Genomic DNA, 21240 nt, shown 5'->3' with positions numbered 1-21240 from the left:
ATATGTATATATATATATATATATATATATATATATATATATATATGCAGACGAAACGTTGAATAAATTAATCATTTTGGCAATCCGGTTTATGCCCACCCTCCAAATGGCAGAGTACTTGTTAGAAAGCTTGAGAATACCCATAAGAAGATTAACAACCTCCTTAATGCTGTCGACTTTAACAACGCATGCATACAAGGGAATCTGCTCCCTCGATATTCAAACATATATATATATATATATATATATATATATATATATATATATAATATATATATATATATATATATATATATATATGTGTGTACATATACATATATGTGTAATAAAACCACTTGGAAAATAAAATGAAAGGTGACCGAACGTTTTCGTTTATTTAAGACATTGTCACCTTTGAAAATGTCTTAAATAGACGAAAACGTCCGGTCACCTTTCATTTTATTTTCCAAGTGATTTTATTACACATTTTGTGAATCATGTGTTTTGTGATTTATTCGCGTATACATATATGCAGAAAAACACTGGTAAATAAGAAACGTAGTCCGACCGTTTTCGTCCATTCAATATCAAGGGAATACGTCTTAAATAGACGAAAACGTTCGGACTACGTTTCTTTTATACCAGTGTTTTTTTTTCTGCATATTATGTTCACGTGTCATTTGTGAAATACTGCAATATATATATATATATATATATATATATATATATATATATATATATATATAATATACATAAAGTAAGCAGCACATTACAATATGTATATATATATATATATATATATATATGTTGTATATTTAGGGCGCAAATTCTCACTAATACACACTGAGTTAAACACGACAGCATTTTGGCACTGGTTAATCTTCTTACTGATATTTTCAATTTTCCTCACAGTAGGTCTCATTTCAGGAGGGTGGGCAAATACAAGCCTTCCATAATCTTCCATATTTAATTGACGTTTCGACTTCAGGGAGTCATCTTCAGAATAGTTACAAGAGATAAGTCACAATTTTCAAAGCTACATGATTCACAATTGACAATGGTGGGCCGCTTGGGAACGCTGCATGGTACATGACCCGCTACGTAGCCGAGCACCTCGTCTTGGAGGGGGAGGGGGAGGTGGAGGAGGAGGGATAGGGAGGGGAGTCAGATAAGATAGGTCTTCTCGCTGGGGCACCACGGTGGTCATGTGGGGGTTGGTGAGATATGTTGATGATATCTTTGTTTGTGTTTCTGACGTGCATTTACTAGAAGAGCTCAGATCTAATCTCCAAGCCATTTCAGGGCTACGATTTTCTACAGAGCTCAATGTTAATAATAAGATCCCTTTTATTGATGTTTTGGTGGATGCGACATCTAATAAATTTAAAACTATGGTATATCGTAAGCCCACGGATAGCGGTAAATGCATGAACGGTCTTGGTGAATGTTCTCGTAATTATAAGAAAGGCGTTATTAGGGCATATGTCCGGCGGGCAATTTCCATTTGTTCCTCTTGGCATATGCTCCACTTAGAACTTACTTACCTGCGCCAGATGCTAGAAAATAATGGTTATTCTAATCAAGACTTTGATAGTGTAACTAAGGATTTGCTAGAACGCAAAGTTGCTGTTAAAACACCGGACCAAGCCAAGACCGTTACTGTATTTTACCAGAATATTTATTGTAGTTCGTACCGCCAAGATGAGAAACACATGAAAGACATCATACATAGAAATTGTAAGCCAATAGGTTATTATGAAAACTTAAAAGTTAATATATTCTATGACAACCCCCGTACCTGTTCCCTTGTTATGAAAAACAATCTGTCTGGCAATGGCGGCATATTATCGAGAACCAATGTCATATATGAATATCGCTGTACTACTGGGGACTGCGCACCCCGTAATTCTTCATACATTGGGTTCACGACATGCCAACTGAGTAGACGGTTGTCCCTACATTTACAACAAGGAGCAATTAAACAACACCACCTCCAATACCACCAGGCTTTAATCGATAGGAAGACAATTGTGGATAACACTAGGATAGTTGCACACATGCCAAAATTAAGGAACTAAAAATGCTTGAAATCATCCACATTAGGGAGAGAGCTCCAATTATTAACATTCAATGTAATATGATTTCTGCCATCCCGCCATTTAATTCTTCCACGAGATTTGGAGCCCAACAACAGCAACACCCACCTCCTTCCTCTCCCCCTCCCCCTCCTACACCTCACCAACCCTCACATGACCAGCGTGGTGCCCCAGCGAGAAGACCTATCTTACCTGACTCCCCCCTCTCCCTCCTCCTCCCCCTCCCCCTCCCCCTCCAAGACGAAGTGCTCGGCTACGTAGCGGGTCACGTACCATGCAGCGTTCCCAAGCGGCCCATATCTAAACCCATGTTGTCTGTACACCATTGTCAATTGTGAATCATGTAGCTTTGAAAATTGTGACTTATCTCTTGTAACTATTCTGAAGATGACTCCCTGAAGTCGAAACGTCAATTAAATATGGAAGACTGTGGAAGGCTTGTATTTGCCCACCCTCCTGAAATGAGACCTACTGTGAGGAAAATTGAAAATATCAGTAAGAAGATTAACCAGTGCCAAAATGCTGTCGTGTTTAACTCAGTGTATATAAATATATATATAAAGTATATATATATATATATATATATATGTGTATACATATCGATATTTACAATACTGCATATTCAAATTTTAACATTTATGAATTAAGAGATGAAACGCGAAAATTATGTTTAGTCAATTTTCTTCTAGTACAGTTAGATTAGTCAGTCAATCAATCAGCCATTTTGTTTCCACTGCTGAACAAATGCCTCTTCCATAGCATTCCATGACTTGTACGACCGCGCAACCTCTGCCACGTCACTCCTGCCAACTTCTCCATTTCGTGTCTCTACCCTCTGTCTGGTCTCTTGCACGCTTCCCATCTCATGGCGTCCACTCAGTAACACCCTTGCTTCATCGCTCATCAGCCGTTCCCGCTAACTTACCTACCCAATTCCACTTACTCTCTTTTACCGCCTCAATATCTTTCTCTCCAGTCTGCTCTCTCACCCAACTTGCTCTCTTGCTGTATCTTAGCGTAATTTCCACTCTCAGTCTCCTCATTCTCCTCTGTGCACTCCTTAGCTTTGTTTCCATCGCCTTCGTCTGTTTCCAAGTCTCACATCCGCATGCTGACATTATACATGGATTGATACATTATACATGATTTCGTTTAATTTTATTACACACTCACTGATTATATAATGTACAAAGGATTACAAAGGCGGAGCATACCGACAGGAGACCTTTTGATCCATATCTAGGTCGGATGCGAAAAAAATATATATATTAATAATAAAATAATAAATAAAAACTATAATAATGTAAATAACAAATAAAATACATAAATAAATGCATAGGTATAGTTAAATAATAAACAAACAGGTAAATAGTAAATAATAATAGACATATAACTAATAATAAATGAAAATCAAACAGACAAAAGATAACAAAACAAAAACAAATAATATAAGATAAATTATAATCATTACAGCATCTTACTTAGGTATTTATCTAAATGATTCTTAAAGCTTCGAACTGAACTACATTGCACTACCTGAGCAGGAAGTTTATTCCATTCATTAACTACACGGTTGGCAAAGTTGTTTCTACCCACTTCCAAATTGAATCTATTTCCGGACAGTTTGAGACCATTGTTTCTTGTCTGATTCTCATTCAATGTGAAAATTTGGTCACTTTTGATGTTGTCAATTCCCTTTAGAATTTTAAAGACCTGTATCAAGTCACCTCTGAGTCTACGCTTTTTTAGGGAAAACAGATATCTAATGAATATTTATTGATGTTGCTTCCTTGAGTGTGTAGTAAAATGAAATAGTATCAAACTTCAAAGATTGCAATTCGTGATTCTTCTGTTGTATTCCGAGAGTGAGACATCGGGCATTTCCTTATACCACGAAGTAATTCAAAGATCTTGCCCTGGAAAGGAGGCCAAATCTCATGGGAAGGAAGAGAGGTGTGGAGAGGGGGAAGGAGAAGGAGAAGGAGGAGTAGGTGGAGGGAAAGTGGGAGGAGGAGGACAATGGAATGTCTGAGAGGGTTGGAGAGGGGAAGGAGACGGGGGTGGGGGTGGGTGGGGTGAGTAATACGAGAGGAGACATCCCCTCTCCCCGAGGAGACCACTTAGACACGGCGAACTTCGCCCTGAATAAAACCGCCTTTCAACATCACATATACATACAATACTTGAACACACATGTATACACACATTCGTATATACATACATGCATGTAGACGTATATGTATCTATACATCTTCTATACTGAAAGGATAAATCCATAACTGCCCATCTAAGTGGACTTTTTGTAGGTTCTACCAAATTTGCAACAAGAGGCTGCTGACCAATCAGAAGCCACAACGAGAGAGCGAGCCAGCTGAGCAGGGTATTGGCTGAACGCGCATTGGTCCCAGCCAATCATAACAGAAGACGAATGACTATCTTCCCATTGAAATCTGCATAGAAGCCGGCTCAACGAAAACGAAAAAGGGGAAAAATCTTATTAATAATAGACCAAACAGCAAGTGTTACAGAGAGAGAGAGAGAGAGAGAGAGAGAGAGAGAGAGAGAGAGAGAGAGAGAGAGAGAGAGAGAGAGAGAGAGAGAGGGGAAGGTAGGGAGGGAGAGAGAGAGAGAAAGAGAGAGGGAAGAGGGAGGAAGAGAGAGAGGGAGGGAGAGGGGAGGGAGAGAGAGAGAGAGAGAGAGAGAGAGGTGGGGGGAGAGAGAAGGAGAGAGAGAGAGAGAGAGAGAGAGAGGGAAAGGGAGAGAGAAGGGAAGAGAGAGAGAGAGAGAGAGAGAGAGAGAGAGAGAGGGAAAGGGAGAAAGAGAGAGAGGGAGAGAGAGAGAGAGAGAGAGAGAGAGAGAGAGAGGGAGAGAGAGAGAGGGAAAGGGAGAGAGAGAGAGAGAGAGAGAGAGAGAGAGAGAGAGAGAGAGAGAGAGAGAGAGAGAGAGAGAGAGAGAGAGAGAGAGAGGAGAGAGACTTTTACGGTTATAAAAATAGGGGTGATGCCCCCATCCACCTCCCACTTACGTGCCCCTTTCACTACACAACTGAGCGCATCTTTGTTTACATCAGCCTAGACGGAGCATCTGCTCAAGAATGTAAGTGAAAAGATCGACGACATGACGCAACTTCAGCCGTTTTGGCGCCGGGGTGAATAACCTTCATTCATTTAAATAAATCGCATTTGTTACTCAGTGTCCGGGGTTTAAGCATTAGTGTTTTATAGTGTCACAAAGAAATTATAATAAAGCCAGATCTACCAAAGGTTTAACAATTGTTTATATTGAAAAATATCTCTCTTACATCAGTACCATAAGCCATGATGCAAATACATTTGCGTGGACACACGAGCATAGCTCCCCTCCCCGTAAGATGCAACTAGGTAAATACACGTATACGAGCACATACACACATGCGCACACACATACACACAAAAACATACGCACACACACATACACAGAGTGTCCCCGTAGCTGAATAAAATTGTCTACCGAAAAGCAGGAAAAGGAAATAGTCGTGGAGACATTATAAGGATGAAAGAAGGGCACAATCCCAGACAGACGCATGTGGCAGAAGAATGGGATTAGTGGAGGAGGAAAGAATGAACGGAGAAATTCCATAACTGTTCCACATAATCATGGTTTGAGAATGTATTTCCAGTCAAATCTGATTTCCATAGTGATATCTGTCTGGCTATCCATATGTGTATATGTATATATATATATATATATATATATATATATATATATATATATATATATATATATATATATGTGCGTGTGTGTGTGTGTGTGTGTGTGTGTGTGTATATACACGGAAATATGGAGACAGGCGCATAACTCGTCCTGTATATTGCGTATGTGTCTGGATGGGGTCTTTGCTCTGTTTGCCAAAGAAGATTGATTGCGTGCATTGAGTTCTGGAAAAAAAATCTTGACCGGCTTCTGAGAATTCCGCCAGATGCAATTAGATGACTCTTTCATGTTTTTTTTTCACTATTCTTTTCCTCTTGCATCATTGTTGAGCTCCACGTTGTTGTTTTTTGTGATTTGCAGGATTCGTACCGACGGAATTTTGTTAACTGTCATCATTATTAGTAAGAAACAAAACACACATCCTACATTTTGCAGTTCTTTAAAAAAAAATGTCGACAACAAGGAAAAAACTTGGCGGCAGTTGACAATAGTCAAATGCGATTCATTTAAATTTTTGAGTTTGGAGTCATCCTTGTTTCATATTTTGTATACTTATATTTCGTGTATTGTTTCGTATAGTATTTTTCTACATTGATATTTGTATATCATTTGTATGAAATGCATTTGTGTTTCTGCGTAATATTTTCACTGTGATAGTTTGTGATTCGTTTGTAAGTCTCCTTCGAAACCGATTCGAACCACCACGTAAGTGGCCATCTTAGTAGTGCTGTGTAGTGTTTGGGTAAGTTTCTGTGTTATACTTCATTATAAAACATTGCGTATTATCATAATTCATTATTCGTATATATATATATTGTAATCAGTGGTCGTTCAGTAATGGTCGTCAGTTTATTATATTTGTTTATAATCATATCTGTTTTTGCAGGTTTCTGATTTGACCATTGTTTCTGCCTTTGTATAATTATAATGATTACTTATAATATATCACACTCACATAAACTATGTGTATCCAAGGTGAATACAAATAATACTCGTTACTCCTAAATTTTTCTTTGTATATGAAACACCGCATTGAACCCAATGCTATGGTGATATTTAAGTTAAATAAAATCGTCTAGCTGTTGCCGGAATGAAATATATATTTTGGATATGGCAACGGTTTGCAGTGCTATTGAAGTTTTCAAATCCTTAGTTTGGTTCCTCCGGTATCATCTACTAATCTAAATTAGTAGAATCTGAATCTCCATTTACTAGCCAGCACAAAATACTTAAAGTTTACTGTTGTAGCTAAATAATTATTATGCACCCTAGATACCCAGCAATATGTATCAAATATTTTAATTTGAGACAGGTTGAAACGATGTAAGCGTCTCACTGTCGATGTAAATCCATCTTGAAGATGGAGTCATTCCTTGGTTTCTACATTTTCTGTTAAGAAGAACTGATAGATTTTTTCTTGTTTCTTTATTATGTATATACAAAATGAACATAGAAATGGCTAATTTCATAATTCTAAATACATTGAATTATACCGAGACATAATAACACAATTGCATAATTTTGTAAAAATAGAAAAAAACGTTGTTAGGCAACCTGAAACGCTCAAGTTTGTCAATACAAGGTTTGACTTTTGGAATTAAATGTTTAAACAAAATAACTCTTTTGAAATATTAGACCAATTAAAATATTCCATGTGTCTTATTGTATATATTTGGTCATATATTTCCAACTAACTGTGCATTCACGTTTTCATTATTGATTAGATGATGATTTATGACTTGATTTTGTATTCATTTATCTAACCTTTTTATTATACATTTTATATTTTTATAATTTCAGATTAATATTAAAACTATACTGTTTCAAATATTGTAGGTTTTAGTTCAAGGTTTTCATTCTTATCAACCTGCCATCAATATCCGACTCTAACATACGGTGAGCGACGGCCGTAGACTTGTTTGGAGATTTGTAAACAATTGTGTGCTACAGGTGATTAAATTGCTACTCTTGTTCGTCAAATATTGATGAATCAGCATTGTCAGGAACAGCACCCAGGATTATGAATACAAGGTAAGCACAATTGGAAAGATTTGATGTATTACAGCATCTAAACAATGTATTGGGTATAGAGATAGGCGTTACATATAATTTAGAAAACAGTCTCAGCTAAAATATAGTTTTATGTGACAACAAATGTTTTAAAGAAAACTAGGGTTTGACTAATTTTTAACAACTAAATATTGTAGAGAAACTACTGTAATACTGTAGGTTAACTTGATCACGGTCTATGTTAGTATGTATTAAACTTTAAATCATATATAAAAGTGGAAAGTATTACATATGATATGGATGAAAGTAGTATATTAAATATTAACTTAAATGAAACTATGATTATGCTGTTTCACTACAAGGTGATTTTAGTAATATTCACCTTGTACTATTTTCACAGTATACCAATTATAATTGGACACCAGTCAGTACACTCTTAGACAGTTTTTATTTCTTTTTTTATGATCTTGAAGATTTGGTCATTTTCTCTGAGGAAATATGACCGTTATATGCAATGGTATGTGGTTCTAGGTTGTACTTTGGCCTTTTAAATGTATAACAGCAAGATCCTTATATCTCTATATGGTATCCAGACATGATACTTCAGGTAGGCTTGGGTTTGCAGCCTACTTCTGTCAAATCTGTCAAGCCTGATGCATGGGTATTTGAAACTCGACACACTCTCAGTGAGGCTGTGGGACATTTGAAGGGTCGAAGGGCAGCTGGCATCTACACGGTCATTGTAAAGTTGCTGTAAGTTGGAAGTGAGGCCATGATCTATGGATTCCATGTGGTGCTTTTTAGCTGTCCGGTGCCATTTTCTCTGACTGGAGAAGGGGGTCTGGTCATAGCTCATAGCTTGCTGGTTTCTCATTCTTGTTGTGGGTTTAAATCCCACATTCCCCTCTTAATTCCCAGCAGTGACCTGCACTGACTGTCCAAGCACATAAGGTGAAGGTGATGGCTTTAGCTGCAGATGTGTGCCGTATGGTGTAGACTCCTTACTGTCCCTATCTGGAAGGGGAAAAGGGACAGGCAAACTGCAACAATTACTGTAGTATTACATTGATCAGTGTGCTGGGCAGGGAGCTCACCCATCTATTGCTGGCATAAGTTTGGTTCCATTTGCTAAAGTTTCAGAGTTACGAGCAGTTTGGTTTCCAACCAAGTAAGACAACATCTGATCCGAGCCTAGAATTTTGTGATCTTTGGAGTACTGACATAAGCTTGAGGATGGCTCCCGTACAGCCTATGTTGACCTCATGAAGGCATTTGATTTAGTGCAATTTGAGGCACTCTGGGATCTTTTGAGGATCCATGAAATTCATATGAGGATGATTGACTTAATATCTGATCTGTTTTGTGGGACAGAATGCTGTGAAGTGGAGCAGTCATGTCTGATTTTTTTTCATGTTAATTCAGGATTGATGCTTTGGTGCATTTTTGCTCCTGTGGTTTTCATCTTTTACATGGACTGGGTATTGGATAGTTGTTGATCATTGTCATTGAGGAGTATCCATTGACAACATTAAGGTCACTAACTTTGTCTTTGCGGAGTTATTGGAGGTTTTGGTTGCAGCCCTTAAGTTACTCTTCACAAACATGAAACTGCTGGGGCTCAATGTCTCCAGAACCAAGACTAAGGTGTAGGCATTTGGGGTCATATAGGGTGATAAAATTAATTTAGTCTAGGCATATGGTTAGGACACTGATGCCATAAAAAAATTCACATACCTTGGTTGTGTCCTGGATAATAGTGGTGGTTGATGTCAGGAAGTCCTTCAAAGGACTGACATAGCCCATGCTGTGTATCCTCCCAATTTATGATTATAGTGATAATGAATTATGTAATCATCATCATCATCATCATCATCATCATCATCATCATCATCATCATCATCATCATCATCATCATCATCATCATCATCATCATCATCATCATCATCATCATCACCATCACCATCACCATCATCACCATCATCACCATCATCACCACCACCACCACCACCACCACCACCACCACCACCACCAACAATCATCATTATTTTCTTTTGCATTTTGTCATCTGGAAACCACACCCACAGTGGGTGACATTGGTCCTTGGGCTCTCCTCTGGGAAGAAACTGTGGACTGATATCTGTGTTATATTATTGTAGGACTTTTTATGTCACTCATGTAGTAATAGGAAGGGAACAGTTGCCTATTGTCAATTAGTAATAGGAAGGGAACAGTTGCCTATTGTCAATTCTTTGTAAATAAAGGTGGAGGAAATGCAGTTGAAATTGTTAGGGATCTTGTGCCTGATCTAAAGACCAAATGCCAACCCCCTGGGGCTGTACATCCAGATTGAAGGTGTTTGAAAATGGGTAGCAGGGAGATACTCTTCTCTGCTGTGCATCTTGGAGGACCACCACCCAACACTGGTCACTCAACCTATGTGGATGCAGACCCTAGGTTTTAGGTACTGCATAACTAAATAGATCCTAACCTAGCTTAACTCATTCATATTGTATAATAGATATGTGTGATATTCCCCTGGTCATTAACCCTACCCTCATACAGTGCATCCCTGTACAATCTGTCCACATGCGAGGTCTTGGGTACGGCAGTATTCTTCACCTGTAATCAAGATGGTCTGATATGATTTTACTTTACTGCATGCAAGAATTTCTACAAATTTGTTTTTGCTCTTTAGAGGTCTATTTTTCTCTAAGGAAAATTATTGTTGGTAAAGATTTGCCACACAATGTATAGTAAAAGAAATTCTAAATGACTCTGTGGTTGCAAAGTATTTCTTGTAAATGGTGATAGAGGGGCCAGAAAGGTGCTAGATTTTAGGGTGAGGAGGTTGTATGTGCCAGAATATCATAAAGACCTTGCCAAGATTATAGTATTCTAAGGGATGTCCCTAAACATACTGTTTAACTAATTTTATGGATCTCTTATAATCTACAGTATTTGAAACAATTTATTGCAAAGCAAAGTAAATGACTTATAGCCTATCTTGTGTGGGAAGTTTGGGATGTTTTTCTTCATAATTATCTCCAGGAGTGTGGTTCTTTCTAGTATTGATTTATTGATGGATACTGAATTATGACAACAACTTTCCCAAAATTATTTTCTATTTCTTCTGTGTAATCAGACCATTTTGCTTTATCGTAGTTTGTATTTTTTTTTTTGTGGGTGGGTTTCACTCTTTCTGCATGATCTATGATTATGAGGAAGTGATTGGAGAAGAGGTCATGATTGGTTTCCCATCTTGTTTGAGGATGGAGGGTGGGTGGGGAAGTCCAGTATGCAATGAGATGGTGTCACTGAGATGTATAGAATTGCCTGGTGACAGTCCCGGGAGAAAAAAAATTAAAAAGGTTAAAGGATTTTTCATTTGATAACTAATGTGACCATGTAGAACATTGAACATAGAACAGTAGAACATACCATAAAAGAAAAAATGACTCCCAAGTGATGTCAGCTGAGCTACCTGCAGCTCTGTTTTGTTTGATTTTTTTTTTTTATTCAATATGTAAACTATACCTGTGTTTCTTTCATGCACATTGAATTTTTATGTCATCGGTAAATTAAAAAATCTTGAACAGGTAATTTTATACGAGTGAGTTGCATCATAAAGATATACAATGGTTTACAATGATGAATCATGCTGACAGGTCTTGTAAGTCCATAATGAAACTGTATTTATGACTGGTGTTACTTTCCACTTAACAGAGGTTAAAGGTGCATGCAGTGACATAGGGTAACCTATATAGACTTAACTATAGGGTATTGGGTTAGATTCAGTTGCACTTTAAGTAGGGAGTAGGAGATAAGACAAAACAAATGTTGCTCCTTTCCTGTATACTACAGTGGTAGTGCGTGGGCCTCGTAGTGACGGGGTCAGCAGATGGAGCCATGTTTGGGTCTGTGAGCTTAAGTTGTTTACTGGGGAGGTTACTGCTGTGGCTGGGCACCATGGTGGTGGGTTGAGGCTTGCCTTGGCTGACATTCTGATTAGAGTCTTTCTTTGAGAAACTGATATTGGAACTGAAACCCGGGAACTTTAATTTTTACAATTAGTTAATTACATTTATTCTAGTTTATGCCATGTAACTATTCAGGAAAAGGTTTAAATCTATCTTGAACAACTTCTGTAATGTTTTACCACGTGTACTTTTATTTATGTTCCCACTGGACAATATGTAAATATATTTTCAGTGGAGGGGAACCCCTCCTATTCCCATTTCCATCAGCAACACTATTTTGTTATGCATTTAGTACTTGTGTTCAGTTTTGGGGCAGAGTCCTTGTGGAATGGTGGTTTATGAAACTGGTTTGATAATTGCATTTAGTGTAACTTGATTCTTTCTGGTATTCAGATTTGTGGGAATAGTGGAGGGAAGATAGATGGTCTGAAAGATGCTGGTTGCTCAAATAATTTGTTTGATTTGTAATTGGGGATTGTTTGTATTTTCTTACAATTATTGGAGTAGAGAGTCCAGGAGATCTTTTGAAGATTGCTGTCAGTCCCAGTAAGGGGATTCACAGGCCCAAATATCTTATATGGTAGTTAGGTATTGCGTTTAGGACCTCAGCATGTGAAATCTATAGGCTTCAGGTAGGCCTACATAAGAACATAAGAATGAAGGAGACTGCAAGAGACCATAAGGCCTACACTAGGCAGCTCCGTATCCATCACCACCTGTCATCCCCAGCCATAAAGTTGTCTAATTGTTTCTTAAAGCAACTGATAGTTTGAGTGCTTACTACATGGTTACTAAGTTTATTCCATTCATCGACCACCCAATTAGTAAACCAATTCTTGCCTATTTCCTTTTTAAATCTAAATTTGTCCTGTTTATAACCATTACTGCGAGTCTGTTCTTGCTAGAAAACAATAATTGGCTTCTTTGTGTTTTTTATTCTGTAAGTATCCCTTATATCTTTCTGTTCCCGGGTTTTGTGGGCTTGTAGCATCTAATTTTGGAGAAACATATAATTCAGATGATGGCATTTTATTTTGGACTAGTTATATGTCCTGCATGGGTAGGTTCATTTTTTCTTTATTTTTGTTGATATGTCTCCCACATGTTCCAAACTCTCTCTATTTCTCTCATATTATTTATTTATTTATTTATTTTTTTAGTAATTTAGTTAATCGTATGTTATTTTGCTTTGTCTTTTAATGTTGTATCATGGTAGCAGTTAGTGATGCGTAACTTAGGATGTATTTCTTTCTGTATCCTCTTGGGAGATGCCTTTTACATTTCTTCACTATGATATCTGATATGCTCAGCATTTATGTCTGGATGGGATTTTTTTCATTCTGCTTTGTCACAGTTTATATATGTTGTTTTCTGCGATGCTGATTGGGCAAGTTTAATGCTATGGTGATTTTTAGTGAGCTGTATTGTGAGGGAAGGTCTTGATGAGTTGTTTCCCATGCCATTGGTGGCTGGAGTGATGGTGTGTTAGATGGCTTTGGCCTCTTGATGATAATAATGATAATAATAATTATTAATATTATTATTATTAGTTTATTTGGTATTGAATCAATATAGATGAAATGCAGATAATGAAAAGAACACATGGTTCGAAATAACAGGTACAATTGCCGAGGATAACACAGTGTTGATGAAAATCACAAGAATGAAGCTAAGAGTTGAATGTAGACCCTGAAGGCCCAGTCCCGTTGGGATCGTCTGCGGCGTTCGTCGTTGCCGTTCACCTAAATAAACCCAATTAGTGACGTCACCTCCTTGCAGGGTTAACCGCTTTCCTTCTCCCCTGCAGGGCTTAACGCCCGTCATCTCGTGCATCGCACGTTAAGGGGATTTGCTAAGCGAGATTGAGAGGAAATGGGATTAGGGCGTCGACTCGGGGTCGAGCCCGTGGAGAACCGTCGATTTTAATTTATCTTAACCCTGTCGGTGCGCCTGAGAGGGGGCTGTGCTGTGCTGTGCTGTGCTGGGCGAATAAAATCGCCTGGCGACAGGGAGAGTACAAATCTAAGGCGCCAGTTGTAACGAAAGGGTTGAACATTTCGTGGACCACAGGAGTGGGTAGTTCCATTACGGCGAGGATATTGGGTCCTTTCTCTTCGTCTCCTGGTGGGTGTTGCCCTTATGGTAGGCCTACTCGGCGATGCGGGGAAAGGCCAAGGGAAGAGGAAGGGGAAAGGGTAGGGATTGAGAGGACAAACGTCTGTTTTGTATCGTTTGGCTTAACTTTCGTTTCACGCCCCCTTCCCGGTAACCCGCCTACCGGGGTTGACCATATGGAAGGCATTGGACCATGTTCGGGAGGGGAGCTCGATGGAGAAGCCCTCCAGGAAGAGTAGGGGGAGGAGGAGGAAGGAGGGAGGGAGGGAGGGAGAGGATGAGAGAAGCTGGAACATGGGAGGCAGGAGTTAATCACCCTCACCACAGCTACTGTAGAGCGCGTCTCTTTTTATTATTATTATTTTGTGTGTGTGTGTGTGTGTGTGTGTGTATGCGTGTATGCGCGTGTGTGTGTGATTTATAGGGGTCGTACCTGCCTGGACCTTAACCTTCAGGTGCTCCAGAACAGAGCTCGCCTCGGGGTCGAGTTGGACAGACCCGTCAGTGTTCTTCTGGCCGTGGTGGAGGTAGGATGTCGCGCGGCGGTTCATCCCGCCGTTTTATTATACCCGTTCGAGACTATTTCTTCGGAGTTGTCCATCGGTGTGGATGGGGGGAGTGTGTGCCCCTGGGGTCGTGGGGGCCTGTGGGGAACCCACAGGTGACAGGGACGATCGGAATAGATGTGTACCTTTCCATGGAACGGTTCCGATGCTGGAGTGTGTCGCAATGAGAGGACGGAGAGATCCAGGGGGCTCCCTCGGAGCCGAATGAAATTGTTTGGTGGCGATAGGAACCAAGTGTTAAATGTGCTGGAGGCTGTATGGGAGGGGGGGGGACGCCTTATTTGCCGGATGGTCCTTTTACCTCCTGCCGCCAGGCGATTCTGTTCATCTCTCTTGTGCTCACAGTCTCGCTGAATTACTGCCTAACGGTGTGATCCCTTTTCTTTGATACTGGCTGCCGTCAGGCGATTTTATTCAATTTTGTGGGGAAGAGAGGTGGTCAATACCAATGCCAGTAGCAGCACAACTGTCAACTCGTGTCACCACTTCTGAACAAAACATCACAACCAGCAAGGCCGCTACTGTCATTATCACTACGGTCACCGCGGCCTTCATCACCATACTGTTAAAACAACCCGCACTCACCACCACCATCACTCACCACGACTCACCATCACTCACCATCCCTCTCCTTATGACGTCTCTTGTGACTGACGTTGTTATGTGTGATGCCAGGCGATTTTATTCAGCCGAGGGTGTTGGGGGGGGGGAACGGAGCCCCCCTTGATCGATCGAGACTTCCTTTTTTGCACCCCCCCTACCCTCCCCAGTATTTTCCCCTCCCCCCAGTGTTCACCCCCACCTCTTCCTCTTCCCTCCCTCCCTCCTTCCTTCACTTCCTCTTCGCCCCTCCTCTCCTTCCTCTCACCCCACCCCCTTGGCTCAGTCAAGCCGTCTGATGTTAGCCAATCAATCCATTGTTGCCTCGAATTTCACCCAGTGTAAAACCAGAAGCCCCACAGTGGCCGGCAACGGTCCTCGGAACTTCCCTACAGATCTCTTTGTTGTATCACTGCGGGACTGTTTCTGTGGTAGGAAGAGATCAGTCGCCGGTTGTCAGCTCCCCATGTGTGAAAAAGTGCAAAAAATGTAGCTAACGTTGATAGAGAGATCTTGGGCCCAGTCCAAGGACTAAGTGCCAGCCCCTCAGGGTTCTTGCAGGGTCACCACATTCAAGCAGGTACCTGATCTTGGTCCCTTCCTGGTCTGAGCACAAAAACAAAGTCAATAGATCGAGATTTCACCTCTAACGTTATTGTTGTTGTTGTTGTTGTTATTATTATTATTATTATTATTATTATTATTATTATTATTATTAGTGTCATTATTATTATTGTTGTTGTTGTTGTTGCTGTTATTGTTGGGGCGTCGTAACTTGCGGCGAAAGTCGAGGGGATGGAGGTTCGAACCCTGCCACCGTCGAAGTTGAAGTAAGGGGGGCATGGTTAATTAAATTCCACGTTACAAAGTCATCTGTAAGGAGCACCGTCCTAGCCTCCCGATAGTGGGTGGGTTGGGGTGAGTTTGTGACGTTAAACATTACTATTATTATTATTGTTGTTTTGTTATTATTGTTGTTGTTACCTCCGCAATCGCACCGAACAAGTTCCACCTGTGAGATGCTCTGATAAACAACACTTGACATGTACAAACAGACAGGCAGGCAGGCGGAGACAGGTGGACAGGAAGGAAGGAAGGTGGGCGGACAGGAGCCAGCGTGGCAGACAGCTGGAATAACCAGATGCAGTCCGCTACTGAACGAACGAGATTGCGCCACACTTGATGGCAACGGGGAAGGGGGTGGGGATCATCACAAAACACACACACACACACACACACACACACACACACACACACACACACACACACACACACACACACACACACACACACACACACACACACACGCGCGCGCGCGCGTACAGTTGGTAGAGTGCTGGACTGGGAAGTACGATAGTGCTCGCAGTACCCAGTTCGAATCCTGCCCAGGGCCGAAATTATTTCGGTATCGCTGTGTTTCGGGTCGTTACTCTGACTCTCGTGGGCGGGGAGTTGGGTGTGTGTGTGTGTGTGTGTGTGTGTGTGTGTGTGTGTGTGTGAAAGGTCATAGCATTACCCATAGATCGGTCATACGAGCTCTGAGCTCTCTTCCGGGAGGGAAATAGCTGTCGATCACGAGTCCAACACGTGATCCAAAGACCAAGGTGAATCACATACACACGCACACACACATACACACGCACACTTACGCATACACACACACATACACACGCACACTTACGCACACACACACAAATACACACACACACGCACACACACACACACACACATACACACACACACACACACACACACACACACACACACACACACGACTCGGCGGCGCGGTTGATAGAGTACTGGACTGCCAGCACGGAGGTGCGGCAGTACCTGGTTCGAATCCTGCCCAGGGGCGAAATCATTTCTGTATCGCTGCGCTTCGGGTCGTTACTCCGACTCTCGTGGGCGGAGAGTTGTGTGTGTGTAAGGTCATAGCATTACCCATAGATCGGTCATACGAGCTCTGAGCTCTCTTCCGGGAGGGAAATGGCTGTCGATCACGAGTCCAACACGTGATCCAGAGACACACACCTCCTGAGCTGAATGAAATGATGACGTCACCCATTCAATGCCAGCTTGTTTGCTTTTAAGAGACACGTTGCTGCTTGTGGAGTAAAGTAACGGTGCTCCAGATATATCATTGCAGGGCTGAATGCTTCAGTGACGTTGGCATAGTTCACAGGATCGCACAACGTGCTACTAAGCACATCGATAACGCCACCTCCCCCTCCCCCTCCTCCATGTCGTTTAAAAAAACGACCAAATGGGGGCGGATCGAAAAGGGACTAGGCACACCACCCCCCACCCCCCACCCCCGTACCCTCTTTTGTAGCATTTTTCTTCAGCGTATAATCAGGGCTAAGACGTGTTCTTTGTTACGGCAACCCCCCGCCCCCTCCCAAATACGGGGAAATTAAGGCCTTTGGGTATATTGGCCCACGGGCATGAATAAAATCTCCTGGCGGCAGTCCGGGTAATTGGGAAAATGTCACCCGGCAGGGAAGGGGCTGAGTTGTGGAGGATCTTGGCGTTGATGGCGGGGTTTCCACATTTATCAGGTCTGGATTTCGCGCTGTCATCGATTTGGCAAGGCTGCATAGAAAAAAAAAGAACAAAAATAGCACTATATAAGATAAAATTAAAAAAGTTCAGTTTAGTGATATGACTTTCGAAACCTATTCGCTATTGTCTGTAATGTCAGGCGTATAACAGATGGGATATTATAGCCTTGTGATATATCTATGTCTGCAGCTGTATGCATGAACGGTCGCATTGGGGTTGATGTGCTTTTGTGTGTGTGCGTGTGCGTAAAAATGCATATACAATAAGATCTGGCCCGCCTCGCTGGCCCTTTGTTTCCAGTATCCTCCTTCGCCAGCCTTTGTACAAGAATGGCCCAATGTGTATATCATTACAAGCGGGACGTGCCAAGGCATTCACTGCCAACAAGTCATGGAATTTCCTCGATATCTGTCGAACGCATGATGTAAATTCAATTGGGGTGGGGAGATGTTGTGCTCAATAACTGGCAAGTAAATCAAGTTGTTATATTGGGGTTAAGCCTAAAAAATCCCTGGGGCGCAAGCGCACACGCAAGCCTAGTTTCACGGTGCCAAAATGCAGTTAGATGTGCTTGGTCACTTTCCATGAGAGTGGTGGCGTTGGGGATGCTATAGATATACAATCAGACGAGGCGACATCATTCGCTTATTATCAAGGGATGGTTGTTATTGTGAAATATTTTGCATTCATCTTTTTATTGATCATAGATTCATTTATTTGTTTATTGTAGGACCTATAGAAACCTATTATGGGCGCAAGCGCATGCCGAATTCCCCGCGGCTACCGACAAAACAGCGATCATAGCAGATGACATGCAATCTCCATTTTTTTAATATCAGTAGAGATATGGAACAAAAAAAAGTTGAAAATAAATTTGAAGAGTAAATCCTTTATAGATAACAACATTATACGCATTTCTTAATTTCAGCTTTGTGTGTGTGTGTGTGTGTGCGTGCGTGTGTGTGTGCGTGCGTGCATGTGTGTGTGTGTGTGTGAGTGTGTGTGTGTGTGAACATGCATATAAAAATGTACTATATGAATAACGCCCACCCCTAGATTGGTGCCGCCCGTCATTGTTTACATAACGCGCGGGAGCGGGTGCCGCCCAGGACACTGATGGGCTTGGTTCATACAGCACAGGAAGGGCTCACGTGCCACTGAGTTGAGTCACATGGCGACAGCCAGAATAAAATCTTTAACGTAATTGTGTGACGAAGGACTGGTCTCAACGGGACCTAGTTGGTCAAAACTCTCTCTCTCCTCCCTCTCCCTCTTCTCTTCCTCTCCTCCTTCCCCCTCCTCTCTCAACCTACTTCCCACTACCCTTTCCTCCTCTCCCCCTCATTCCTCTTCCCCCCTCCCCCTCATTCCTCTTCCCCCCTCCTTTTACTCCTTCCGCTTCCTCGTCCCTCCCTTCCCTTCCTTCCCATCCCGTTTTCCCTTTCTCCACGTCTCCCACTTTTCTTTCCCTTCCCCTCCCTCTCTCTCCTTGCTCCTCCCACAATCCTTTCCTTCGTGTTCCATTCTCCCTGACCTCTGTTGTTCCCCTCCCCCTCCCTCCCTTATTCCCTTTCCCCCTTCCCCCCACTCCCGCCTCCGCTAAATCGCCTGCCTACCAGGACTAAACAAGGCACACAACGCAAGGCGCAATCCAGAGAAGCGCGTCGTAACTTGCGATGTCGCATGTTGCCATGGTGGAGAGCGAAAGTAAACAGAGTTTGTTATTGGTCGCAACTTACGACCTCATGACGTCATGTAGATTGTAAGTCGCTGACAGTATTTGCTGCCAGTAACTTCCTGAATAATGATCGTGTCAGTTTGTTACCATATATTTTAGAAAACATGCAGAGAGAGCTTATATGATATTGAAAATGAGTGGCGCTATGGTTATCATTAACTTAAATATTGTCAATAATATTACAATAATCCCTCTCATATCCGAACTCATAGGGATACACGGTGTTCGGATTTCGGGGGTATTTCGGATACGCGAGGTGAAAGTATCCTCCATATTTTACTGCCAGATCTTCAATTCTGAAGGAATAAAAGTGGTATGCATACAATAATACAAATAAATTATGTTCGGGTAGTGACGAAGTACGGATATGGGAGGGATAATTCTAGGGTAAATGTTGACCTCATGAGGGTTCTTTAAAACTTAGATATCGAGGTGCACGGCCCTATAATCTTAGGGTCTCATAATTAGGTAATTAGTAATTAAAACGGGTAATTACCGAGTGCACGTGTCAGGACAATTTTCTACGAGATTTCGGACATGGACAGATGAGTAGGAACACTTGATTGCTATTAATTATCGCTCTATCCCCTCCCCCCACGTCCCCGACCCTAATTATAGATGAGGGGGAAGGGGGATGTGCCCTGAGCCGAATGAAAGTGCCTGACAGGAAGCGAGAGGGTAAACTGACGTTTTCCTCTAGTAATCACGTGATTAATGACGTCATCGATCACGTCATTGCCATTATGATATCACGTCATTTTGTACTTTGTCTTCCTAGATAGTGACCTGATCTCGGCGTTGAGGGGAAACCGTATGGCATTGGCTTGGAGAAAAGGCTTCAAGTGTGCCACAAATGCGGCTCTTATTATTGTTATTATTATTGATATTATTATTATTATTATTATTATTATAATTATTATCTATATTATTTTCATTATTGTTATTGGTGTTATATTTATTATTGTTATTGTTGTTATTATTATTATTGTTGTTGTTGATATTGTTATTATCTGGTACCCAAATGAATATTGGAAACTTCTGTTCCACATTGAACAATGAGGAGAAAAAAGTTCCTCAATTTTGAACGATCAATAACGCAGATTGTCAGAACGTCAGCGGCTATAATACAAAATTTATTATTATTATTATTATTATTATTATTATTTATATTATTATTTATATTATTAATATTATTATCTATTATTTTCATTAACGTTGTTATTGCTGTTATGTTTCTAATAAAGGGCCAAAGGTTATTTTTTCATCTTGGTCGCTGCTACTGGCAACTGCTCTATCCACTGCTCTATCCCTTTCGATGTGGCTGCCGCCAGGTGATTTTATTCACCTCTGCGGCATACTTCCTCCCCTTGTGTAACAGGGTCATTGGGTCCAGCTATTGATCCTCTTGCGGGGCCCCCGCTATGCCAATAGACTCTTATTATCATTTATGGACTAGCTGCTGCTGCTGCAGCCTTCGCAGTCTGCCCAGTATCGGGTCCCGCGTTAGGTTACTATACTGCAGCAGCTACGTCTCCTTAGATGTCCGAACACTTTGGGCCAAGGTAGGGGTTTCGGTGACTTATAAGCGCCTCTTGGCGTGATCTGCGGCTCATGGGACCGAGCGCACGTCGGCACGTCGGGGGCCGGTCTGAAAGTGAAAGTGTCTGTGTCTGTTGCCGCCTACCACAAGGTCTGATTCTCGTTCTCAGCGTCTTGGAATCTCGCCCTTTTTGACAGACGCTCTCCAAAGACAATAGAATCTTGTGTAGGAGAGACTCGAACCCACCGATGGTCACGTGATTGATGGTGCTCCGGTTTCCTCGTTAACGTGGACTTCGTCAGCACGTGAGAAGAAGAAGAAGAAAAGGAAAACTTTTGTCGGCGTCAGTTTCAAGGTAGGTGGT

At 41.4% G+C, this 21240-nt stretch overlaps 1 protein-coding gene across 7 annotated transcripts in view; it reads left to right on the top strand.

Moving 5' to 3' along the window:
* The first annotated feature begins 7646 nt into the window (after nucleotides 1–7646).
* LOC143034010 (peptidyl-glycine alpha-amidating monooxygenase B-like) overlaps nucleotides 7647–21240 on the top strand; it is a 194934-nt gene continuing 181340 nt past the window's right edge. For 2 of the 7 annotated variants that reach the window (XR_012967215.1, XM_076199837.1), the window contains exon 1: nucleotides 20800–21231. The gene's annotated coding sequence lies outside the window, so the exon portion shown is untranslated. Of the gene's footprint in view, nucleotides 7800–14323; nucleotides 14398–20799; nucleotides 21232–21240 lie in introns of those variants that run through there. The other 5 variants (XM_076199832.1, XM_076199834.1, XM_076199835.1 and 2 more) reach the window with 5 other exon arrangements.

The sequence above is a fragment of the Oratosquilla oratoria genome, chromosome 16 (assembly GCF_046742065.1).
Source record: "Oratosquilla oratoria isolate Oo_2021 chromosome 16, ASM4674206v1, whole genome shotgun sequence".
In the NCBI taxonomy this organism is placed as follows: Eukaryota; Metazoa; Arthropoda; class Malacostraca; order Stomatopoda; family Squillidae; genus Oratosquilla; species Oratosquilla oratoria.
Note: the sequence above shows the minus strand (reverse complement) of the source record. Positions and strands in the feature narration are given on the sequence as shown.